The sequence below is a fragment of the Crinia signifera genome, chromosome 3 (assembly GCF_055691185.1).
Source record: "Crinia signifera chromosome 3, ASM5569118v1, whole genome shotgun sequence".
Taxonomy (NCBI): Eukaryota; Metazoa; Chordata; class Amphibia; order Anura; family Myobatrachidae; genus Crinia; species Crinia signifera.
The window spans coordinates 85,696,510-85,707,804 of NC_139219.1; positions in this window are offsets into that span (position 1 = coordinate 85,696,510).

The following is an 11,295-nucleotide window of genomic DNA, read 5'->3' on the forward strand; positions in this document are numbered from 1 at the left end:
ATTGTTTTCCTGCTAGACTTATAACTAGGCCATGCCCATTATATTAAACCACACCCTTTTTGCAGCACAATTTATTCACTAGCAAATTACGTATAGGGGGGGGGGGGGGCGGCACATTTGTATTTCTTCACACTGGGAGACAAATTGTCTAGAAACAGCCCTGCGCATGCGATATATGGCATGCGGACCTTTCGGATATGGCTGCGAAGATTCAGGTAAACACCTCCCTACCAGAGTTCCCCTGCCCCTGTGCAGGGCTGCAAATATGTTTACAGCTGTTAACACAGGGAAAACCATTCGCAATCACTCACCATCGAATGTTTTTTCTCCTGATCACAGCGCCGAGGAAGTCTAGACTTACTTGGCGAAGCTATGGATTTGGGGAGGAGGATGCTGCTGACGTCAGCGCCCCTCCCTCCCAAAGGCCTGGCAACACCTGCGTTGGATGTATACGCTTACACATTCACTCTCATGCGGCTGCACAAAGGAAAAAAAACTCTAAATGGTTGCAAGCAGGCATCGACACGCCTGTATCTGCAGGTGTACGCCCAGCGTTTTTATGGGTACGCCCATAAAAAGCTGGGAATCCCCCTGCTTCATTTCCCTTCCCACCCCTCCTGGAACGAACATCCCAGCTCCCATGGTTTGCAGTGCACATGCGCATAATTGCTCAAGTGCAAACCCGACCATCATGAACGAATTTAACCCGCTATTAATGGGTCTGAATCAGCCCCATAATGTGATTCTGGCACAGTTGGTATTATTTTAGACAATTTCAATGAACAAATTATTAGTTGAGCCAGAAATTCTTCTTTAAAAAAGAAAGGGTCTTATATGTAAATTTGGGATTTGCCTTTTCACAAACTATGGATTTGTATTAACTGTACGAGTAGCAGCTATAGGTCCTAATTCAGTAAAAGATGTTGATTTTCCGTAATCTATGCAGTAGTCTGCGCATGCGTGAGCACTGAAACTGCAGCTGCAATTCATAAAAATGCAGCAGCAGTCTAACGGGCAGTGGCTCCACATTGCTGTGGGTGCATTGATATATCTGTACCAATAACAGGTTGGGCTGCGGCAGCCGCTTCACAGAGTCATTTTAGACTATTAGGTGGAAACCATTAAAATTGCGTTCTTCCCTTTGCATATTTCAGGAAGTAGGTGTGGCCTTGTGAAAAGGGGTGTGCCCTTGCAGAAAAATACTATTTTACACCCAGTTCTGATTCATGCCCATTATTTGTCATTTTTCTTCATTATAAAAATATCACTAATACATTATGCCATACACCTTAATGCCCATTACACAAAATGTCACACACTGTAATGCCCCTTACACATTATGCCACACCCCGTAATGCTCTTTACACATTATGCTGCACACCATAATGCCCCTTACATAATATGCCACACACACCATAATGCCCTTTACAAAATATGCCACACCATAAAACCCATTACACATTTTGCCACACACCGTAATGCCCCTTACAAAATCTGCCACACTGCAATGTCCATTACACAATATGCCACAAACCATAATGCCCCTTACACATTATGTCATACACCATAATGCCCCTTATATAATTTGTACAGCCGGTTCAATTTCGTTTTCAATTATGTTTTTCCTATTTGATCTCACTATGGGGCAGATGTATCATAGCGGCGCGATAAGCGCCGCTATAATACTTCCTGCTTCGCCTCAATAGCGAGGCGAAGCAGGAAGGGACATCGACAAGATGTATTAACATCTTATCTGCCGAAGCGGGGGAGTGTTAACTCCCCCCTCCGGCGATGTCCCTTTCTGGAGATAGCGCATCAGTTAATACTGATGCGCTATCTCCTGTCCCCCGGCCGGCCGCACTGGGCATGCGCGGGATCTCGCTGTTCACGCGAGATCCCCAGCGCAGCCCAGACCTAACAGCAGGGACAGCGCTGTCCCTGCTGTTTAAATAGGGCTTTGCCAGCCTGATGCTGGCGAAGCCAAAGCAGGCTTCGTGCGGAACGGTCAGCGATGCTGACCGTTCATACATTCGGCCTGCTATCATTTTGATAGCAGCGGCGATATGGACAAGGGAGCATAGCGCCCCTGTCCATTACCGCATCCCGGCTCTATCATACATGGGGGAGAAGCGGTATCAGTGCACATAACGTGCGCTGATACCCTTCTCCCCCATAACGACGGATAATACATCTGCCCCAGTGTTCCTGATCCTTCAGGCAGGAGATTGAAATCGAATCGAATGCAGCAGTGAACACATTAGATTTTCACTATCTACTATTTCTACTATATTAGATTTCCACTAGATAGTTTTGCCTGCCAAGACTTTTTTCTACTCGATTTTCACTACACGGGAGCGCGCATTGTTATCAAATCTGCATCCAATTCTAATGAAAGCATTTGATGTGAAACTCTATAAACAAAATATAGTGCATATCTCACCGTGTGTTCTCACTATTACACATTATGCCACACTGTATGGTTAAAAATCACCTGCTCGTTGCTAGGGGTTTTATGCCCATTACCAGGGTTTTTTGTTGCTTGTTGATAGGTAGAAGAGGCATCTTGCCAGCTCAGCACAGGTGCTGGCAGGAGGGGACAGCAAAGTGGAGGAGTGGGGGAGAAGAAGCTCGGTGGGAAGAAGAGGCAGCCTCTTAGCTTTCCCACTCTGCGCTGCTGCGGGGGGGATCAGCAAGGGGTGGTAAAGGCACTGGCAGGGGTACCGGCAACTGACTTAGCAGCTTGGCTACCCTTTAGATGCAAGCATAATAGGGATGCAACTGCTACACCTTGCAATTGCTTTGCTGAGAGGGACCTGGCCTGCAGATCGGTGCAACACGTCTACAATTCAACCTTAATTAGGCCCATAAACAACAGCAGTATACCATCAACACTGACAACTGCCGCATGTGAGGATACACCAAAATACCAGCTGCTGATGACTGTTGGCTGTACAAAAAGTATATTTTTGCTGCCTTTAGCAAAGGTAAAGTAATGCAGCTGATTGCTTACTGATTGCATACTACACCCGAGAAGACCCTCATCAACATATGAACAAGGTATTTAAGATGATTTGGACTTTTGGAAAATGTAGTCGGACAATGGTAACATCTGACCATAGTAGGATATTTATGTTTAAAAAGGTTGTTCTCAGTATAATGCTCATGTACACAAGATCTATTGAACGTATTCTTCACAGCTTTACGAGAAATGTTGTGTTGATAAATTGGACCAACATTTTAACTTTAAGTCTGATTCAGATACTTTCAGCCCAGTGAACAGGTCAGTGCTGCCCACCGATTTCCATCCCCCCTACCCCCTCCCCCCACTGCCCACATCCCCTTGCATGCGGCCGAAGGGGAGAAAAATAATTTGATGGTTGCCACGATGTGACGTGAGCCGCCGCCCTGAAAAGGCAACGTCATGTCTGCGTGCTCATAGAACACTGGGCGTTTTCTTGATGGTGCCCCCTGCCCACCCCCACCCCCCCCTCCCTCCCCTGCCCATGAATACGCCTCAGTGAGTGTGATACTCGCTGAAGGTGTGTGTACAGGGGGTCTGTACATGCACCTATATTGGCATGCGCAAATCCTCCACTATTGAAAAAGGCTCTGAATTTGGACCCATATGAACGTGTCTGAATCGGCCCCTTTGTGTAACTACTGGATGCATAGTGAATACTGCATTCAGGCACAGTTACACCCACAAGCTACTATTACAGCTGTACTGCAAATCTATTTGTTGCCATCAGGCCAGCCAAGCCAGTTCTGACACAACTGCTTCACAAGGGCGAGGTCTCGGTGAGAGCAGATCATGTTCATGTGACATACTGCAGAGCTGTCAAAGTGAATCATAGAACGGAGCCTCAGGCCACCATGTAGCTGGGTTCTATCATCTTATATCGCACAAATGATTTTTGCATTGCAACATCATACATGGCTGCACTAAAAAGTTTACCATAGATTTGAATAAGTATTAAAAATAAGCTTCTGTGTCTCATTATATAGAAATCTATTGTGTACTGTAAGTGCTGTTGAACTTTAAATAGTGGAATAACAAAAATTCCACTTTACCCCCCAGAACCTTCTACATCTCCCCGTTGCAGCATGTAAATCCCATGATTCGTGTTTTTTTGAGGGGCTAATGGCACAGATCTCCCAGAGAGGAGTCTTTAAAAGTAGGCAAGTCTGGCCCAAATTATATTTTTGCATCTGGGCCCATAACCCACAAGTTCCGCCACTGGACACAGCCCTCTGCTGTGTGTGTGTGTGTGTGTGTGTGTGTGTGTGTGTGTGTGTGTGTGCTATAATTTACCTGCAGTTGTTAAATGTCTTTTACAATAAATCTTACAATTATGTTTAATTTTAATTATGTACCGCAGTTACAATGATTCATTAAAGATATGGGTTCATTAATTTTTATGTCAGCTACTTAGAAGTTTCCATTTTCCTGTTCTCAGTCAGTCATCAGTATAGACCCGATTATGACTCATTACAGAACTTTGAGGGGCAGATTTATTAAGCTTAGTGAAGTGATAATGTGGCTGATACTTTGGGCCTTATTCTGATCGGTGCGGCCCGATCAGAATATGCGGCCGCAACCGTGCAGGCGAATCCCCGCCTTCCATACGGATCGCCACCTGCCGTCCGTACGCGGATATGTGGCGATCCGCATGAAATTGGACGGGGATACGCCTCCTCCGTCTTGGGAGCAGCCCCTGCATTCGATGGTCGCCGAACATCGAATGCAGGGCCGCACGCTCCACCAGGTCCCGCAACACAAGACCACACGGACACTTGTCCGTGTGAAATCATGTATGGGGGCGGGCAGCTGACATCCGGCGATGTCAGATGCCCGCCCCGTACCCACGCGTCACGGCCTCATTACCATGCATACGCCCCGCGTTTGCATGGGAACGCCCATGAAACGCGGGGCGTATGCATAGGGTAATGAGGCTAAGTAGCCCCTCACGCCCCTCTACGCCCCCTGTGCGGCATATAAAGAATCTGTGCGGCGAAATCGCCTGCACATGCGCAGAGTGACCTCTGCACATGCGCAGACGATCAACATCGGCGGTCCGTCCGCATGCGGGAATATCCGCACCGATCAGAATAAGGGCCTTTATCACCAGCCAATCATCTCCTAACTGTGAAGTTATAGGCTTGGTTTGAAAAATGACAGGTATGAGCTGATTGGCCAGTGATAAAGACCAGACACTTTATCACTTCACCGAGCTTCATAAATCTACCCCACACTGACTCCCTCCATATAAACAGCAAGCAAATTTAAAAATATATATTTTAAGTACTTGTGTATTATCACGGCGCCCATCGCATCGCATGCCACTAATTAAGGTATGCGATGGCATGCGATGGGACCCGATTTGAGCCTTTCCCCGGGCGTAAGCATACAATTTTAATATCGCGTCGCATCGCATGCCATTATAATGGCATGCGATGCGACGCGATCGTGCCCGATTTGGGCTTATTCCCATGTTAAATGACCCCCCAGACCCGATTTTTAACGCCATTGTTTGCAAACGCAATGAGTTTGCAGCCATGCACGCGGGGAAATCACTCACCATCTAAGTCTAGACTTACACAGCGCTGCGAAGGAGGCTGTGGCTGACGGGTAATACCTGTGTTTCATCCCCAAACACCCGGTGCCTGTCAATCACCTTATTAATAGGGAGAAGAGGCCTAAGTTTGCATGGTCCTTACGCAGGGGGACCCAGGGGTCTTTTGATTATCAGACTGGCTGCAAATTCACAGCCATCCGAATAGGTCTGAATCTGGCCCATTATGCCGCTGCCAGCTCCACCTACTTTATGTCAATCAGCCCCAATGCCTCCAAAGCCCTGATTGCCTCAAAATTGCTTAGTCAAAATTGCTTAGTCAAAATTGTCCATTAGACAAAATCTCCCCGTATGTACACCCCTTCAGTCTTATGTTAGCAATGGGGTAAATAAGGCAAAATGACAGAACTACAGCAGACCTTTGGCTGATATGTGGCTTAGCATGTTTTGATGACAACGGAATACCTGTGTGCAAGTTTTTATTTAAGATACCAAGGATTCCACAGATAGAGTTCTAGATCTGACTGGGGAAATATTATATGGAACTATCTCAGTCAAAATCTCCTAGAAGTTAAGACAAAATCTCCCAGTCTTTCCCCAGTTAGATACCTATGCTGAAACAGTATCTCCTAGCATAGATAGACTGTGCAGACAAGGCAATTTTGACTTGATCATAGACTATCATTAGTTAGACAAAATCGCTCAGTCAAAATCTCCAGTGCATCTGGCCAAAATCTCTTGTGCTTAGTCAAAATTGGCCAATAGCCAATATCTCACCTCGTGTATGAGGCTAGAGACTAGAGACATAGGACGGGATGCTCTATCATCTGCCGACTTCGCCGGTTACCGCATCAATACTTATTGCATATTCTCTAACATATAAGCGATTAGTATCTCAGAGGGTAGCTGCCTGGTGGGAGGTAAACGGGTCCCTGGCAGCTCTCCCCCTCCCGCTGTTTCCGGCTGCTGCTGCAGGGCTCTCCTCCTCCTTTCTGCATCCTAAAGGGGAAGTAGGGGGCTAAGGAGGAGGTCATTAGTCCAAGCAGCACAACACTAGGCTCTAGGGGAGAGGTGTGGGGCAGCAGAAGTCATGGGATGCAGTAAGAAGCCCATAGGCATATATGGGTATTGCCAGCTTTTGCGAAATATCTGTTAGACTGGATACTGTACAAGTGAAATGGAATGTTACGATGGCAGACAGACTATCAGGGAGGAATGTACATTGGGCTGGTAACTGCCACTACACAGTTCTCGGATGTGAAGCTGAATAGTTGCACAGGTGGATCCCCTGGCAACAAAAGTCTTGTTGCTATGTGAATAATGGTCTCTCATTTTTATTATGAAGCTCTGCAGATTCACAAATTGAAATCTTGGTAGATGAGTTAGCTTCTCTATGGTGGACGTCTATAGCCAGGGTACTACTTTCTATATAGCACATGCCATTAGACAATGGTAATCCAATTCCTTATTTACAGTTTACGTAGCCATGATTTCAGATGACCGCATACATTGAAAATATTTGTCTCCTTATTTGCAGCAATGGAACATAATCCACCCACTCATCCCCACACTCCCGGGACATAGACCAATCATCTGATTTCTGCAGTGGCGAACACTATGCTAGCTCTGACTGCTGCTGAGTCTAGTCCTCTTGTTGCGGCTGCTCTGTAGGAGGGGTGATGATGGCCTCCGTTTTACCAAACATGCGTGTTGCCACCGTTGCAGGGAAGGGTGAGTGGCCAGGTTCTCCATCAGATGACAGAGATTTCCTGGTCTCTAGGTGACATCTGCTGCTGACGGCTTACATGACCCCATGGATCATATAGCAGCTAGCGGTGTCAGAGATGATCCCATACTGAGACTTACAGTAGGACACAGTTTGGATCATTAACTCAGCAGTAGGTGTGTAGCCCCCAGCTGCATTACCATATTAGTGCCAATAACTTCCACCTATCTTCCCAACTGATTACCTCAAGATTTTTTCATGTGTTGCTCCTCACCACTGAACTCTCTCCCTCTACGTACAAGATTCTCCACCTCTCCCCAAGGGTTCAAACAGGCCCCCCAATACCATTTGTTTATTAAAACCTGCCAGCTGTCATCCTAGCTCACCCTCTATGTATACCCAATATGTAATCATATTAAATATACCAACTTTGCTTTCTCTGTATTCTATACTCCAACTATATCCTTTTTGTAATTCCTATCTATCTATCTATCTATCTCCCCCTTATGACCCTCTTATCTGAGTTTATATGCTTACAGGCACCCACGTTCCACTCACTAATAGAATTATACTGTTAGTGCCTACCCTAACCTCCCTTCCCACAGCCTAAACCTAACCTTCCCCACTAGTCTAACCCTAAGCCCCTGCTAGTACCTAAACAGGAAGCAGGCATCCACAATAACGTTGTTGGCATCCTGACCATGGCCAGGAGACTCCTCGTTCCGGAATCCCGACTGCTGGGATTCTGAATATAAGTATGCCAGGCTATGTCAGGGTTAGGCCAGGAAGGGGTGTGTGTGTGTGTGTGTGTGTGTGTGATAGGTTTAAGCACTATGAGGTGACAGGTTTAGACTGTATGGGGGGTGGGGGGCTTAAGTTTAGGCAAACAGAAGGGGAGGTTAGGGCTAGGCTGTGGGTATGAGTGTTAGGTTTACGGCTGTATTAGGCACTACTGGGGTGGGTTAGGGTCAGGCTACAGGGGGAGGGTGTTGTTTCGATAGGCTGTGGGAAGGGAGGGTTGAGGGCACGGGCAGGGTAAGTATAATTACTTTGGGATTCCCTCCTTCGGGATGCTAGCGTTGGTATTGTGAATGCTGGCATCGCAAGCACTGGTTACCCATATGTATTGGAAATTAAGCCTTATTCTTAACATAAATACATATAGTGTGTATATATATAGAGAGAGCTAGAGGGAGAGAGAGAGAGATAGAGAGAGAGATGTTTAAGTCTTTATGCAGGAGGTAGTGGGTGTTATTAGCTGCCTGTATCTTATGCAGGAGGTAGTGGGTATTATTAGCTGCCTGTATCTTATGCAGGAGGTAGTGGGTGTTATTAGCTGCCTGTATCTTATGCAGGAGGTAGTGGGTATTATTAGCTGCCTGTATCTTATGCAGGAGGTAGTGGGTGTTATTAGCTGCCTGTATCTTATGCAGGAGGTAGTGGGTATTATTAGCTGCCTGTATCTTATGCAGGAGGTAGTGGGTGTTATTAGCTGCCTGTATCTTATGCAGGAGGTAGTGGGTGTTATTAGCTGCCTGTATCTTATGCAGGAGGTAGTGGGTGTTATTAGCTGCCTGTATCTTATGCAGGAGGTAGTTGGTGTTATTAGCTGCCTGTATCTTATGCAGGAGGTAGTGGGTGTTATTAGCTGCCTGTATCTTATGCAGGAGGTAGTGGGTGTTATTAGCTGCCTGTATCTTATGCAGGAGGTAGTGGGTGTTATTAGCTGCCTGTATCTTATGCAGGAGGTAGTGGGTGTTATTAGCTGCCTGTATCTTATGCAGGAGGTAGTGGGTGTTATTAGCTGCCTGTATCTTATGCAGGAGGTAGTGGGTGTTATTAGCTGCCTGTATCTTATGCAGGAGGTAGTGGGTGTTATTAGCTGCCTGTACCAATTTCAAATTTCTGCAATGATACTCCTGGGGGTAAATTTACTGTGTGTTGATTTTTAATTTTTCACTGATTTCCTCTGGATTTTCACATGCAGTATGAGCTCTAATGAAGGCAAAACTGATGGTGAATCGCATGAAAAATCCGACTTTAAATAGCAATAGATTAGACTTTTGGAGCATACACTGAAATGTTTATTTAGACAGTAAATACAAATCACGGATTTGCTTAGCATCGTGTTAGTAAACTTGACAGACGCCACATTAACTTGGAAATAATGGTAGGTTACTGCCAGACACTCTTATAAGAATGAATAGGAAAACCTTATTATCTGAAGACGTACAGAGGATGGATTTTTTTTTTTTTTTTTTAATAAAGGATTTTCTCCTACAGGTATGAGTACTAATTATAATTTAATATATTCTTTATAGACCGACTACAGGTTCCAGTGGGCCCTTAATGTCTGGGCACACTGGCAATTGTTCCATAAGTGCCAGCATGCCAAGATAGGCTGGCTGGGAACTATAGTCCCATTGTAAAGACCTATTTTATTTTCTCTTTTTGACACCATTAACTCAACATCCACTGGCACTAGAGGTGAAGAGTCCCAGGCTTTAAGCCCAGACCTGGGTTTCCTCAGGAGAGGGTCTCCACTTTTTGGTGGGTCCTCATGGTCCCTCACAGCCTTTTAACAACTCATCCATGTGCCTCCTCTTTCCCCATATTCCCCATATTCAGCTTGAGTCCCAGGTTTAAAATCATCTCTACAAAGTTAGCAAGTTTTAGACATTAGACGATTGGTTCCCAAACTTTCTTGACCAGGGCTCCCTAGAATATCAGCATTAGTTCAAGGCACTCCTAGTAAAAAAGTTTCTTATGGATAAATAAAAAAAAATAGCACCCACTAAGCTATTTGCTTAGTTTTCCGCGTCCACTCGCCACGCTTCTGGCTCGGTGGCTCGCTGCGCTCGCCACACTATATAAAATCAACTCCTTGCTGACATGGATAGTGGGGGTATGAGCGTACTAACTATAGTGGGCGCCCAACTAACATATAAGTACTGTAAATTGTGCTTAACTTTCACCCTCAGGTTCATTTATGTGGTGGGGAACATAGCTGTGGATCTAATTGTCCATAACTTTTATGATTGGCCCAGCACTGGTAAGCAGCTCTTACTTTGTCGGAGGAGAGGGCTGCTGAGATGCCGCCCCCTCCGGTGCCGCTGCTGCTGGTCCCCACCGCCTCCATCTTCTTATCCCGATCACTGTTGCGGGACCGGCACATGCGCAGTATCCTCTTTGGTATCGCGCATGTGCTGGCCCCAGCCTCTATGGGGCTGCTTCGGGAGCAGACCCATAGAATTTTATTGATGGTCCTGCGCATGCGCAGTATCGTCTGCGGTACTGTGCATGCGCATAACCCGTTTTTAGGGGCTGCCTCCCAATAGGACTGCCTTGAGTGACTGGCAGGTGGGACTTCCAATAGGAAGTCACTGCCAGTCACAGTGAAGCAATTGCAGTCTCACAGACTGCATCTGGCTTCACACAGTGGCAGATTTTACCTGGGGGGGCTGCAGCCCCACATCCCATAGGTAAAAACCGCCACTGACTTTGAGCATAAGTCATTTGTTTTGGTCGTGGTCCCCAACCATTGCAAACATCTCAAGGCACCCCAGGGTGCCTAGGCAGTGGAACTGCGGGGGGCTTAGACATTATTCCTGCAATAATACCTAATATACTTCCCCCCACCCTTCCCTCTTGTACTTGCACTTATACCGTAATCTCACCATTACCAACTGCAGCCCTGATGCTTCTGCACTACCTTTATGGGTATGATGACTATAGATACTATAATGTTTATATCCTCCTGTATTCTGCATTATTTTAAGCTATGTTTTTACACTTCTTGTTATGTTTGTGCTGTATCTTTGTGTGCACTATATAATGCCCCTTTCCCACTGCAGCTCTTAAACGGTATATTGCCGTTTTTTCCCCACAATTTACCTTTTAAGGCTGCAGTGGGAAAGTGCCAGAGATGAAATACCGGTTAAAGTTAACCGGTATTTCAACCCGTTTTAAAAGCAGAGTCCTACACGTTTAAATACC